The 12,864-nt window shown below is 44.6% G+C and overlaps 1 pseudogene; it reads left to right on the top strand.

Annotated features, from left to right (window-relative positions):
- The first annotated feature begins 11,949 nt into the window (after positions 1-11,949).
- LOC127348598 (short-chain dehydrogenase reductase 2a-like) lies at positions 11,950-12,623 on the top strand (annotated as a pseudogene).
- Positions 12,624-12,864: the final 241 nt, after the last annotated feature.

Raw genomic sequence — 12,864 nt, forward strand, 5'->3', positions numbered from 1 at the left:
ACTAAATTTTCATCTCCTTACTTTTCAAACAGATTTGAACTTCAAGTTTCACGGAGACAAGATAACTTTAGGTACTAATTGAAACCATAGCTCTTTGAATCAACAATGTGAGGTTTACTAAAAGTTTACAATAGGACTTAATCAATTCTTGATTCTTTAACAATACGGTACCAGTCCGTAAAGTTTCTTGTCAGATTTTAACAGTATTTCTATCTCAATTACAAGACTAGCGCATAGTAGTAAACGGATGCCAATACTACAAAATTAATTCAAAATACTACTCAGACTATGTTTATGATAATTAGTTCATGTTTTAATCTAATTACTAATGAACTCCCACTTAATACAACATCCCTCATAGTTGTTAAGTGGTACACGATCCAAATCCACTACACCAAAACCGATCATCACGTGAGATGATGTAGCTTCAATGGTGAACATCAACATGTTGATCATATCATCCATATGACTCGTGTTCAACCTTTCGGTTTCCGTTGTCCCGAGGCCATGTCTGTACATGCTAGGCTCGTCAAGCAAAACCAAGTATTCCGCGTGTGCAACATGGCTTACACCCGTTGTATGTTGAGTTTATCACATCCGATCATCACGAGATGCTTCAAAACGACAAACAATGCAACGGTGCATACGAGGGGAGAACACTTTATTATCTTGATATTAATGTGAGGGATCATCTTATAATGCTACCGCCGCGTTCTAAGCAAAATAAGATGCATAAAGGATTAACATCACATGCAATTCATATGTGATATGATATGGCCCTTTTGTCTTTGCGCCTTCGATCTTCATCTCCAAAGCACGGACATGATCTCCATCATCAACGGGCATGATCTCCATCATCGTTGGCGTAGCGTCAAGGTCCATGGCGCCGTCTTCATGGTTGTTCACCTCATGTAGCAACTATTACAACTACTTTGAAATACTACTCAACATGAAATTTAAAGACAACCATAAGGCTCATGCCGGTTGCCACAATACAATAATGATCATCTCATACATATTCATCATCACATTATGGACATATCACATCACCAAACCCTGCAAAAACAAGTTAGACGTCTCTAATTTGGTTTGCATATTTTACATGGTTTAGGGTTTTCGAGAGAGATCTAATCTACCTACGAACATGAACCACAACGGTGATACTAATGTTGTCAATAGAAGAGTAAATTGAATCTTCACTATAGTAGGAGAGACAGACACCCGCAAAGCCTCTTATGCAATACAAGTTGCATGTCGAACGAGGAACAAGTCTCATGAACGCGGTCATGTAAAGTTAGTCCGGGCCGCTTCATCCCACTATGCCACAAAGATGCAAAGTACTCAAACTAAAGATAACAAGAGCATCAACACCCACAAAACCATTGTGTTCTACTCGTGCAACCATCTATGCATAGACACGGCTCTGATACCAATGTAGGATAACGTTGCATAGAAAACAAAAAATTTCCTACCGCGAGAACGCAATCCAAGCCAAGATGCAATCTAGAAGACGGGAGCAACGAGGGGATGATCAAGACTAACCCTTGAAGATTTCCAAAGCCTATAAGAGTAGGCTCTTATTGCTGCGGTATACGATCACTTGCCGCTTGCAAAAGCGCGTAGAAGATCTTGATCACGGTGCCACAATCGGGCAGCACCTCCGTACTCGGTCACACGTTCGGTGTTGATGAAGACGACGTCCTTCTCCCCGTTCCAGTGGGCAGCGGAAGTAGTAGCTCCTCCTTGAATCCGGCAGCACGACGGCGTGGTGGCGGTGGCGGTGGAGATCTCCGGCGGAGCTTCGCTAAGCGTGCGGGAGAAGAGAAGGAGAGAGGGGGCGGCTAGGGTTTGGGAGAGGGGGTGGCCGGCCACCTAGGGGTGCGGCCAAGCTATGGGCTTGTGGTGGTCAGCCCCCTCTCCTATGCCCCTCATTATATAGGTGGAAGCCCCAAGTGTTGGACTACAAGTCTTCGAATAAGACCCGAACCAAAAACCTTCCATGTGTAGGGAAACCTACCCAAGGTGGGAATCCCACTTGGGGTGGGATTCCCCCCTTCCATGAGGGGGGTTGGCCGGCCACCCTTGGGGAGTCCACCTTGGACTTCTCCCCTTTAGGGTTGGCTGGCCATGCAAGGTGGAGTCCCTCCGGGACTCTACTTTCCATGGTGATTTCTTCCGGACTTTTCTAGAACCTTCTAGAACCTGCCATAAATGCACTGGATCATTTCCAAACTTGGAATATGACTTCCTATATATGAACCTTATTCTCCGGAACATTCCGGAACTCCTCGTGATGTCCGGGATCCCATCCGGGACTTCGAACAAAACTTCGAACTCCATTCTATATTCAAGTTCTACCATTTCAACATCAAACCTTAAGTGTGTCACCCTACGGTTCGTGAACTATGCGGACATGGTTGAGTACTCTCTCCAACCAATAACCAATAGCGGGATATGGAGATCCATAATGGCTCCCACATATTCAACGATGACTTAGTGATCGAATGAACCATTCACATACGATATCAATTCCCTTTGTCACGCGATATTTTACTTGTCCGAGGTTTGATCATCGGTATTACTCTATACCTTGTTCAACCTCGTCTCCTAACAAGTACTCTTTACTCGTATCGTGGTATGTGGTCTCTTATGAACTTATTCATATGCTTGCAAGACATTAGACGACATTCCACCGAGAGGGCCCATAGTATATCTATCCGTCATCGGGATGGACAAATCCCACTGTTGATCCATATGCCTCAACTCATACTTTCCGGATACTTAATCCCACCTTTATAACCACCCATTTACGCAGTGGCGTTTGATGTAATCAAAGTACCTTTCCGGTATAAGTGATTTACATGATATCATGGTCATAAGGACTAGGTAACTATGCATCGAAAGCTCATAGCAAATAACTTAATGACGTGATCTTATGCTACGCTTAATTGGGTGTGTCCATTATATCATTCACATAATGACATAACCTTGTTATTAATAACATCCAATGTTCATGATCATGAAACGATGATCATCTATTAATCAACAAGCTAGTTATACAAGAGGCTTACTAGGGACTCCTTGTTGTTCACATAACACACATGTATCAATGTTTCGGTTAATACAATTATAGCATGGTATGTAAACAATATCATAAACTCAAAGATATTATAATAACCATTTTATTATTGCCTCTTGGGCATATCTCCAACAATTATCTGTTGTCTATGTTGTCCCGGTATGGATGTCTAAGTTGAGAATAATCAATAGCGAGAAATCCGATGCGAGCTTTCTCCTTAGACCTTTGTACAGGCGGCATAGAGGTACCCCTTTGTGACACTTGGTTGAAACATATGCATTGCAATGATAATCCAGGTAATCCGAGCTAATTAGGACAAGGTGCGGGCACTATTAGTATACTATGCATGAGGCTTGCAACTTGTAAGATATAATTTACATAACACATATGCTTTATTACTACCGTTGACAAAATTGTTTCTTGTTTTCAAAACCAAAGCTCTAGCACAAATATAGCAATCGATGCTTCCCTCTGCGAAGGGCCCTTTCTTTTACTTTTATGTTGAGTCAGTTCACCTATCTCTCTCCACCTCAAGAAGCAAACACTTGTGTGAACTGTGCATTGATTCCTACATACTTGCATATTGCACTTGTTATATTACTTTATGTTGATAACTATCCATGAGATATACATGTTACAAGTTGAAAGCAACCGCTGAAACTTAATCTTCCTTTATGTTGCTTCAATGCCTTTACTTTGAATTATTGCTTTATGAGTTAACTCTTATGCAAGACTTATTGATGCTTGTCTTGAAAGTACTATTCATGAAAAGTCTTTGCTATATGATTCATTTGTTTACTCATGTCATGTACATTGTTTGGATCGCTGCATTCATTACATATGCTTACAATAGTATGATCAAGGTTATGATGGCATGTCACTCCAGAAATTATCTTTGTTATCGTTTACCTGCTCGGGACGAGCAGAAACTAAGCTTGGGGATGCTGATACGTCTCCGACGTATCGATAATTTCTTATGTTCCATGCCACATTATTGATGATATCTACATGTTTTATGCATACTTTATGTCATATTTATGCGTTTTCCGGAACTAACCTATTGACGAGATGCCGAAGGGCCAGTTGCTGTTTTCTGCTGTTTTTGGTTTCAGAAATCCTAGTAAGGAAATATTCTCGGAATCGGACGAAATCAACGCCCAGCATCTTAGGATTGCACGATGCTTCCAGAACACCCGAGAGTCGCCAGAGAGGGGCCACAGGGCCACCAGATGACACCCTGGCGCGGCCAATGGGGGCCCGCGCCCCCCTATTGTGTCGCCGCCTCGTCGACCTTCCGACTCCGCCTCTTCGCCTATATAAAGGTCCCTGACCTAAATCTTCAATACGAAAAAGCCACGGTATGAGAAACCTTCCAGAGCCGCCGCCATCGCGAAGCCAAGATCTGGGGGACAGAAGTCTCTGTTCCGGCACGCCGCCGGGACGGGGAAGTGCCCCCGGAAGGCTTCTCCATCGACACCGCTGCCATCTCCACCGCCATCTTCATCAACGCTGCTGTCTCCCATGAGGAGGGAGTAGTTCTCCATCGAGGCTAAGGGCTGTACCGGTAGCTATGTGGTTAATCTCTCTCCCTATGTACTTCAATACAATAATCTCATGAGCTGCCTTACATGATTGAGATTCATATGATGATGCTTGTAATCTAGATGTCATTATGCTAGTCAAGTGGATTTTACTTATGTGATCTCCGGAGACTCCTTGTCCCACGTGTGTAAAGGTGACAGTGTGTGCACCGTGTGGGTCTCTTAGGCTACATTTCACAGAATACTTATTCACTGTTATGAATGGCATAGTGAAGTGCTTATTTATATCTCTTTATGATTGCAATGTGTTTTGTATCACAATTTATCTGTGTGCTACTCTAGTGATGTTATTAAAGTAGTCTATTCCTCCTGCACGGTGTAATGGTGACAGTGTGTGCATCGTGTTAGTACTTGGCGTAGGCTATGATTGTGATCTCTTGTAGATTATGAAGTTAACTATTGCTATGATGGTATTGATGTGATCTATGCCTCCTTTCGTAGCGTGAAGGTGACAGTGTGCATGCTATGTTAGTACTTGGTTTGGTTATGTTGATCTGTCATGCACTCTAAGGTTATTTAAACATGAATATCGAATATTGTGGAGCTTGTTAACTCCGGCATTGAGGCTTCGTGTAATCCTACACAGTTAGTGGTGTTCATCATCCAACAAGAGAGTGTAGAGTCTAGCATCTATTTATTTATTCTGTTATGTGATCAAAGTTGAGAGTGTCCACTAGTGAAAGTATGATCCCTAGGCCTTGTTTCCAATACTGCTATCGCTGCTTGTTTACTGTTCTACTGCATCTGTACTGTCCGCAATATTACCACCATCAACTACACGCCAGCAAGCACTTTTCTGGCGCCGTTACTACTGCTCATACTTATTCATACCACCTGTATTTCACTATCTCTTTGCCGAACTAGTGCACCTATTAGGTGTGTTGGGGACACAAGAGACTTCTTGCTTTGTGGTTGCAGGGTTGCATGAGAGGGATATCTTTGACCTCTTCCTCCCTGAGTTCGATAAACCTTGGGTGATCCACTTAAGGAAAACTTGCTGCTGTTCTACAAACCTCTGCTCTTGGAGGCCCAACACTGTCTACAAGAATAGAAGCACCCGTAGACATCAGATCCCAAGCGGTAACAGAGCGGCACTACCGTAACGCGTTATGGTACTTTACGCGGTACCGTGGGCGGTACTACCGCTCTCAAGCGGTACTACCGCTCAAGGTACCGTGAAGGTACCGCAACGTGTTCTGTGAGGCATTTTCACGTGCAATACTCAGAGCGGTATCTCGGGCGGTACCAGTAGGGGTAGCGGTACTACCGCTTCTGGTACCGGTAGTACCGCTATGACTAAAACAGCTTTTTCCTCTTTTCCTCTCCTACCATGTTACCTCGCGACACACACACAAAACCAAAAACCCTAAGAACTACGCTTCGGTCTTCTGATCATAATGTGTTCGGCGAGGGTACCGTGCATCTTGCAAACCTATCAATGACAAACTTTGTGCACGGTTAGAATTGTTCAAGTGTTGTTATCAAAAACACAAAACACGGGATATGGATCTTGCTCTTACAATAATCTACTCTGGTTCCCCTCATGAGGAAAAACCCTTACTCTTTCTTATCTGAGTGTATATCTGGATCGAGGTGGAAATCCCACAACAATGGTACTCCTTAAACTATGTTGGTAGAGGTAGAAGAAGGGCGAAAGCCCCTACCTAAGGAGCCAAAGTCACACCCTGCAAGGGGAAGTAAAAGTGGGTGAATGTGCATGAGCCCCTTGTGTGGTGTTGCTAATTATTAATAATCCCTATCGAAAACCGATCAGTTCACCTAGGTAATAATGAGCTTTTTTTCCAAAAAAAAACTCATATTCCTAACTCCTAAAAAATTTGGCAGAAAATTATATAGCTAGATATATACATCCAGAATATATGCTAGAAATTTCGTTTCCAAATACCTTGTATTTTGGGAAATACAACAAAACAAATTTCTAACCAAAAACATGTTTTTTTAGTGCTATAAACAGTTAGAAAATTGTTTTTTCTACAGCCCAGACAGAACGATTTTTCTACCAAAAATTTGCACGAATATACATTCCATGTATACGTATTCCTGAAATAAATCTTCGAATTTTTGAAACTTAAAAGTACAATTTTCAAAAAAAATAAAAAGAGGATCCCAATGTTGTTGGGTGCACCAAAATCTGTCCTAATCTATGCGGACTAATATTTTCATTGAATTTTATATGGAGAAATTCCCCAAGTAATGTGTACATAGCATGAGTTAGATTTAAGATATACATTGAATATTGGCATCAAGTTTTTTTTTTGTGTTTCAGGACTAAACAAGTAGTTTATTTCTGTATTCTTTCGATCCAAATTAGTAATTATTTATAAAACGTCCATTCAGCCCCTACCCTCTATAGGTGAGATCTCAAACTTTCAAAGTACAAATTAAGCTCATGCGTAGGACAGACATAAGCTAAGAGAGAGCACAAGACATGCCCAAGCTAAGAGAGAGCACAAGACCCTACTCGCGGATTAAGACAGGGAGACCCACTCTCTCCCTTCTTATTTCATTTTGTGGCCGATGGTTTATCAGCATTGTTAAAGAAGGAAGTGGAGATGAATGGTATTACCCCTATTAAGGTATGCCGGGGTGCTCCCGGAATTTCGCATCTTCTCTTTGCAGATGACACCTTACTTTTCTTTAAAGCTTCAGTGGATCAAGCATTGCGAGTTAAGCATACTCAGGACACCTATGCCAATGGTACGGGGCTATTGATCAATCCTTCTAAGTGTTCTATCCTTTTTAGTGCTTCATGTCCATCTGCTACTCAGGAAAGGATCCGCAACATCCTTCAAGTAGAGCAACAAGCTTTTGAAGCGAGATATTTGAGACTTCCTACTCCTGAAGGAAGAATGAATAAAGGAAAGTTTGAGAGTTTACAATCTGTTCTAAGTAAACGCCTCATTGAATGGGGTGATAGCCTCTTGGCCCAAAGTGCTCGGGAGATCCTTATTAAGGCTATTGCCCAGGCACTACCAACATATGTCATGGGGGTTTTTAAATTGCCGGTGTCGGTTTGCAAGGATTTAATCCGCTTGATTCGGAATTATTGGTGGGGTGTGGACAAAGGCAAACGCAAAACTCATTGGGTAAGCTGGAGTAAACTGAATCGTTCTAAGAATCAAGGCCGACTAGGATTTCGGGACATGAAACTCTTTAACCAAGCACTTCTCGCACGTCAAGCATGGAGGCTGATCGCTTTCCGGATAACCTTTGTGCGAGGGTTCTAAAGGCCAGGTATTACCCAAAAGGTGACGTTACTGACACCGTTTTCACAGGCAATCCATCATCAACTTGGATTGTTATTTCTTATGGTTTGGAAGGGCTGTGCTCCGGTGTCCCCCCCTTGGCGAACGACGTTCAGTGGTAAACGCGCGTTTGGTTCGTGACCAGAAAATATGGATGATCTCATCCAAAAAACCGAATATTTCTGAGAAAGGCTGGACCATATGATCCGTGAATTTCATGACTAATCTCACTAGCCGCCTGAGAATCCATGGCCGTCGACGCGACTCCGACACCTGCCACCGTCGTATGTGTGCTCCCCAGCTCAGCGGCGGCCACCATGTCACGGCGAGCGGTGGGCTTGCTTTTCCGCGTGGCTCCCCAGCTCGACATCGGCGGCCTCCAGGGCGCGGTAAGCGGCGGTCTTGATTTTCAACGTGGCTCCCTAGCTCGGCGGCGGCGGCCTCCATGGCGTGGCGAGCAACGAGCTTGCTACGTCTGCGCCACACCCAGTCGAAGAAACAGCCTCGCTAAGTATGTGCGGGTAGTGACCTTGCTAGGCACAGGTAGGCGGCCGCCCGCTAGGTCCGGCCTCCATCACAAAGGGAAAAGGACCCGTTAATTACATATTAACCGGTGTGTTAATGACATATTTATATTTTTCTATTAATCGTTAATTAAACATATTTTATCCCAGCCCATCCCGTACATGTTTGCCCATGAACCAAACACACATGTTAAGTCAACCCACGAAAGGGTATCAGCAGATCCTAGCCGTCTAAATAGAACAAAGTTTAGAAGGGGGGGACACCGGAGCAATAGCCGGTTTGGAATTACTGAAACATGGCCTTATTTGGCGAGTCGGCAATGGAGAAAAGATCAGAGTGTGGCGGGATAGCTAGATCCCCCGCAACTCTTACAATAAAGTGTTGAGCCCACGAGGGAACAAGTGTATTCGACGAGTTGCAGAGTTGCTACATGAGCAAGGAAACTGGAATCATGCTCGGGTGATGAGTACTTTTTGTCCAATTGATTCTGAAATCATTCTGAAGATCAAAACGTCAAAAAGAGGTGATGCAGATATGCTAGCTTGGCAGCCTGAGAGGTCAGGGATTTTTTCAGTCCGAAGTGCATATAAGCTAGCCCTACAGGAGCAGCCAAAGCAGTGTGACTTTCCTGCTTCTAGTGCTCATCCAGGGGGAGAAAATCCATGTTGGACTAAAATATGGAGAGCTGCAGTACCACCGAAGGTCAAAGTCTTTGCACAGAAAGCAACTTCTGATGCATTAGCAACAGAAACTAACAAGCTGCGACGAGGCATGAATGTTACAGGTCGCTGCAGAATCTGTTGTCGAGAACCGGAGGATATAGCGCATGCGATGTTTACTTGTCCCCATGCATATCGTCTGTGGTCGGCGATGCGAGAGATATGGTACCTTCTTTCTGATATTGATCTACATGCAAATCCATTGACCTGGTTTAGTGAAATCCTTAATTAGCTAAATGTCCAGATGGTGGATAACACTCTATTAGTGGCTTGGAGAGTATGGCATGCAAGGAACGAAGCTACTCATGACAAACCCTTGCCGTCGGTAGAGGGTTCAAAGGGTTCTTGTGCAGCTATCTAAAATCATTGAGGGACACACAGGAGCTGCCAACAGAGAATATCCTCAAAGGCAAGATGGTAGCAGTAGATGCTCCACACCATCAGCCAACCAACGTCATGAAAAAGTACAAATCAAGCCATGGGAGCCTCCAAATCTGAACTGGGTAAAGCTCACTATTGATGGGTCCTTCAAAGTAGAGGATGGTTCGGCTGGGGCTGGAATGATTTTGCGTGATACAAGTGGGAATATTGTGTTCTCAGCCTGCCGTAATCTCTTGCTGTGTGAAAGCGCCTTAGAAGCTGAAGTCCGAGCATGTTTTGAAGGTATAGAGTTGACTCTGCAGCATAGTCAGCTCCCCATCATCGTGGACACGGATTGTCTACAGCTGGTGTCACTGATCTCGGATCCCGGCCCTGATCGGTCCACCCTCATGCACTTAGTGTCAGAAATTAAGAGACTTGTCCGTCAGTCTAGACTATGCAAAATTGTAAAAGTGGATCGCTTACAGGTTAGGGTTAGTCACTGTCTTGCAAATTTTGCAAGGACAGAGCACCCTACTTTTGTATGGCTTGGGTCTGGCCCTGATATCATGTTACAGGAGCTAGAACTCGAGCGTGTTGTAGCCCTACCTTATTAATAAAATCCTCTTTTACCCGCAAAAATAAAGACATACCCAAGTTGAATCAGCGGGAGAGTTCACACGCTAGTCCTAGTTGCGCCTTTCGTGCCATGCACCTCTCGCTGACCCGCTCGCTTTCATTCGAGGAGATAGAAGGACAACAGTGGATGTGTTTTGAATGGATGAAAAAAATTGTGAAATGAATGGACGGAATTCGGTAATAGGCTTGAGAAAAATTCTTGGTCTACGGATCGACGAGTGAATTTCTCATATCCAGATTTTTTTAAAAGAACCCAACGAAATTTGTTTTGAAAAGTACATTTGGAAACATAATAAACTTAAACTAAACACTTACTAAGACAAAACAAGTTAAACACCCATCTATGATGGGCACGTGGGATTAGGGGTGTAACGGATATGATAATTTCCGCGCTGAAACTGGTCCCATCCATTTTAGGGTGTCCATATCCGATGTTAAAGAATCCAACAGATAAGGATATTCGATTCTGAAATGATGTCTCAGATACGATAGAGTATATGGTATAGCAAATAGCATGCGAATATAGATTATCTAAAATTTAATTAAGATAATTTAAAGGTTTTAAATCGGATAATCAGATTTTGAGTCAAAAGCCAAGGCCAATCTCACAAGATTAGTATGTTTAGCTCTAAGTTCTATCGATGCTTGCGCTTTAACGTAAATTATGTCTTTTTTTGCTTAACTACACAAGATTAAAAGTTTAAATCCCTCTTAAGATTTCCATGAAATATATATATATATATATATATAGCTATGCATATACATCCAACCATTAGATCTTCTATAGGGAGCACATAAGGAGCACACGGTGTTAGACCATTTGGTTTGCATCCGTTTTTGAACAGGCACCTCCGTTAGTTAACCATACCGTAACTCTTCAAAATACCCAAATAACAACCAGCCACGGGCACGGTTAGTACCATACGAAAAGAATCCGTTGGACGGTTAAATTCTAAAACATCAACCATACCGTGCGGATCGTACCTAAAGACCGTAGCAATTTTTTTTCTAAAACAACAACCAAGTGACGGCCACGGTTGGTAGTTTCTCAGTTGACTACGTGTGAATAGCATCCGATGGCCTCAACCTTTTCTTTCAATCCTGTGTACCACACCGCAGCCGTAGCAATGCGTCGTTTTGGTTATTTTCTTCCCACGGACTGGAAGTAACCGCAGCCGTAGCAATGCGTCATTTTGGTTCGTTTCTTCTCACGGACCGGAATTGACCGCAGCCATAGCAAATGTCTCGTTTTGGTTGTTTGCTTTTCACGGATCAGAGGTGATCGCATACGGGCATACGGCAACCATTACAGTAGTCATTTAGTCTCGCTCATCTAACGATTTCCACTGCATTATCTATTTAGGACAGCCCGTGTTGCAATTACCTACTCCAATAATGAACCATTTAAGAGATGCATTCCTTGGCTCATCGGCGCCGCTTGTCTCTGAGAAGCTAGAGCAACCGCCCCAGCGATAGCATGGCCGAGGATGTCGCAGAAATGAGCATCGACGAAGATTTCTTGAGCAAAATGACCCCACCAAGCATTTCTTGAGCTGCTGCTGTTGTACACGCTCGGCTAGTGCATGGCTGCTGCCACACCCTTCGACTACCTCCCCTGCTTCTCCTCCCGGCTCGACTGGCATGGCGGCAGTGGCGATGACGGCAATGACCCCGCCCGCGTCGCTCTCAAGTCTATCGGGTTCATCTTTGCCACAGCCAAAGGTTCATCTTCGGCTACTTTCACACACACATCAATCTAATATTTTCTTGCATTTTGTCTCACTGATTTGTGCCGTGTCCATGCAGCCGGCAGTGTGCTGGATTACAAACCATCCACCGTGGCTGCAGCTGCAGCAGCGCCACGGCCAGCTCGACATCCTATACAGCAACGCCGGCACCTCCGGGTCCTCGGCTCATGCACCCCTGGCCGCGCTCGACCTTGCCGACTTCGACCGTGTCATGGCGGCCAACACGCGCTCCAAGGTGGCCGGCGTCAAGCACGCCATGTGCCTCATGGTGCCGCGCCGCAGCGGGTGCATCCTCTGCACGGGGAGCACCACGAGCATGCTTGGCGGGGTCACCGTGCTCCCTTACAGCCTCTCCAAGGCCACGGTGGTGCGACTGGTCGCGAAGGACCTGGCGCACGCCGACGTGCGCATGAACGCCATTTCACCTCACGACATCATCACGCCACACCTAGTCCGGTCGCTGGCGAGGGCGAACCCGGGTGTCGGCGACGAGACCCTGAAGCGGATGGTGGAGAGGGGCATGAGCAAGCTCCAAGGGGGCGTTCTGGAGCCGGAGGACGTGGCCAGACTCCAGAGCCGCCGGCTACCTCGCGTCCGACGAGGCCAAGTACGTCACCGGCCATAACCTCGTGGTGGACGGCGGCTTCACCGTCGGGAAGCCGATCAATGTGCGCCCGGCGCGCTGAGGGGAGCCGCAACATCAAAAGTTATTTCATTGTTAACCCGACAATAATGAATCATCAGTAAATGTTGCCCTCAACCGTTGGCACAATGAAAAAACGAAAAGCTCTTGGACCTATTTGTTGCCGCTACTTCGAAAGTTATTTCATTGTTAACCCGCATAATAGTATCTCTACCAAAGAATTACCATTATAGTATTATATGTAAATGTAACTTGCAAGGCTGATAGTACAATTTCTCTTGAAC

This window comes from Lolium perenne, chromosome 4, assembly GCF_019359855.2.
Source record: "Lolium perenne isolate Kyuss_39 chromosome 4, Kyuss_2.0, whole genome shotgun sequence".
Lineage (NCBI taxonomy): Eukaryota > Viridiplantae > Streptophyta > Magnoliopsida > Poales > Poaceae > Lolium > Lolium perenne.